The sequence below is a fragment of the Mastomys coucha genome, unplaced genomic scaffold (assembly GCF_008632895.1).
Source record: "Mastomys coucha isolate ucsf_1 unplaced genomic scaffold, UCSF_Mcou_1 pScaffold22, whole genome shotgun sequence".
In the NCBI taxonomy this organism is placed as follows: Eukaryota; Metazoa; Chordata; class Mammalia; order Rodentia; family Muridae; genus Mastomys; species Mastomys coucha.
This window is the reverse complement of record NW_022196905.1, coordinates 139,776,395-139,779,101: the sequence shown is the minus strand read 5'-3', so window position 1 is coordinate 139,779,101 and position 2,707 is coordinate 139,776,395. Positions and strand designations below refer to the sequence as shown.

At 44.5% G+C, this 2,707-nt stretch overlaps 1 pseudogene; it reads right to left on the bottom strand.

Annotated features, from left to right (window-relative positions):
* LOC116104703 overlaps positions 1 to 2,707 on the bottom strand; it is a 49,960-nt pseudogene that overhangs the window by 16,628 nt on the left and 30,625 nt on the right.

Below are 2,707 nucleotides of genomic sequence, written 5' to 3'. Positions count from 1 at the left end.
CACACACATACATCATTGTGGGTGTCAAGAAGGTGTCTTTGTTGTCGCTTTTCTTTTTCCCTCCTATACCATCATCTCACCTTATTCAGCAGAGCCTCATCAATTTCCTCCTGCAATTTCTTCTGGATATCAGGATGAGTGGCCAGAGAATACAGGACAAAGGAAAGTGTGCTGGTGGTGTTTCATACCCAGCAAAAATAAAGATAATTGACTGGGCTGTAATCTCTGTGTCAGACAGGGCTGGAAGTAAGAAAAGATCTCAGGTAAGTCATGTCAGGATGGACCATCACAGAGGAAATGAGGACAAAATAAAATGATCCCCCATGTTCCTAGAGAGACTAGAGAGATGCCATTCTGTTGCGGTAAATTTTTAACCCAATTTACCCAATCACAACTCAATTAATTGGTATACAAGCTACTCGCCTAGACTGGGCAGATCTACCACTACACTACTCTATTCCCATCTATTAGATCCCATATGACTTGCAATTTCTCCAAGTCACATGCTTCAGCTCCATCTTCCTCCCACCTCATCCTCCTCCATCATGCTCTTCTCCAGTCTCCTACCCTGTCTCTTCTCTACCCTTCTCCCCCAAACTTTTCAGCTCCACCTTCCCTCCTGCTGCCCAATCATAGGCCTTAGCCTTTGTTTGAAAAGTTAAGGTGGGGAGAAGGTTCACAAGGCATCTTTATGTGTGATTCACTCCTCATCTACAGTGCTTTCCAGGAGAGGAACATTAGCATCAAAATACAAGAACAGGGCTATCTACAACACCATTCAATTACTCTAAGATTGTCATGACAACCTCATGACATGTCCAGAAAAGAACGCTTAAAGCAGGTTGTCCCAATGTTTCTGCTGTTTTTTACCATCCCCAGTGGGCAGTTTAAAGACACAGACTTTCTTTTTTGTAAATTTTATTTTTATTTATGAGTATTTCTGTATGTGTGGTGGGGGTGCCATGTGTTTGAAGAGGGTGCCCTTGAAGATGAGAAGAGGGCATCCAATTCCTTAGAGAAGTGGTTGTAGAAGGCCTCTGCATATGTTAAGATGTTTTTGAATTTTATTTATTTATGTGTGTTTGTCTAGGTGCCCATGGAAGCCAGAAGATGGCACTGGAGTTCATAGAGCTAGAGGTACAGGTGGTTGTACATTTTCTCCCATGAATTCTGTGGTTATGTTATTAGTAAATTCTCTCTCACAATTAGTGTAAGTCCTTGCTACTAAACTGAAATTGGACAATAAACCCACAATCAGTGGCAATTTTTAAAATTAATACATATTTTAGCAATCAAAAAGGAAGCAGGCACCAGTGGGACCCAAGCACCAGGAACTCCACCCAACCAGTGGCACAGGATCCTTCTGGACTGAACCAGTGCCCTGAGCTCACCTTGGGCATGAACTCTACAGCCAGTCCCACAGCACCCAGAAGATCACACTCCCAGGCACTCTAACATTCCCAGGATCATAGGATCAGAGTTAAGGAGGACACATCAGCTGCAATACCAGAAATAACTGGGACCAGTTATTTCTGCAAGATATTTGAATGCTCTTTTAAGACAAGCCTTTTATCAGATGAGAGGTTTGGGGTATGTGGAAATTGACTTGCAAAACTTGCCTTTTGTGTAATAAAAAGAGCTCCTAGGAAGTTGCCAGTGTTCAGTTCTTGAGGAGTTGATTCCCCTGCTGCTGACAAGATGACTTCTTCCATCACTGGCTCACTTTTCTCCTGTCAATCTTCCAGTGTAATCCAGAACACAAACATAACCGTGGTGTATAAAGTGCTGGGCACTGAACCCAGGGCTTCATGAATACTAGGGAAGCAACCCTGTCTACTGAACTGTATATCCTCAGGCTTTCTGTTTCATTTTTATTTTTTTTTAATTTTTTATTATTTAAATGCATTTTATACATCAAACATACTAATAATATTGAGTATATTGAGAATCAAATAATACATAAAAATTTGTTGAAGTTTATATTCATATCTTTCATACCCTAAAAATACTATTAATGAATGCTTAATATTATCCATAACTGAGGATTCTATATCTAATGTTGAATACTAAATTGTTTCAAAACATACATAATATTCTTTGGGAATTAAGCATAGTAAAAGAACATGAAATGTTAAAAATGAATCATTAAAAATATATTCAAGGTTTTCCCTCGGGTGAGATTCTGAGACTGGAGCAGCCAGCCCGGAGGCGCCTTAGGCCAGAGACCTGGGCGGGATTCGCCATTTTCTCTCGGGTGAGTTTCTGAGACTGGAGCATCCAGCCTGGAGGCGCCTTAGGCCAGAGACCCGGGCGGGATTCGCCATTTTCTCTCGGGTGAGTTTCTGAGACCTGAGCAGCCAGCCGGGAGCCACAAGCCCCACGACTCCCAGGGGAGCCGCAGGGTGGCAGGGACACAATCCTCTCAGCTTCCGAGTGACAGGGGAGGTTCAGCATCCTCCTCTGCCCCTTCCCTGAAAGTGGAGGGCCTACCTCCAGAGAGCGCCTTAGGCCAGAGACCCAAGCGGGCGGCATCCACCATTTTCTCTCGGGTGAGGTTCTGAGACTGGAGCGGCCAGCCTGGAGGCACCTTAGGCCAGAGACCCAGGCGGGATCCACCATTTGCTCTCGGGTGAGTTTCCGAGACCTGAGCAGCCAGCCGGGAGCCACAGGCCCCACGACTCCCAGGGGAGCCACAGGGTGGCAGGGA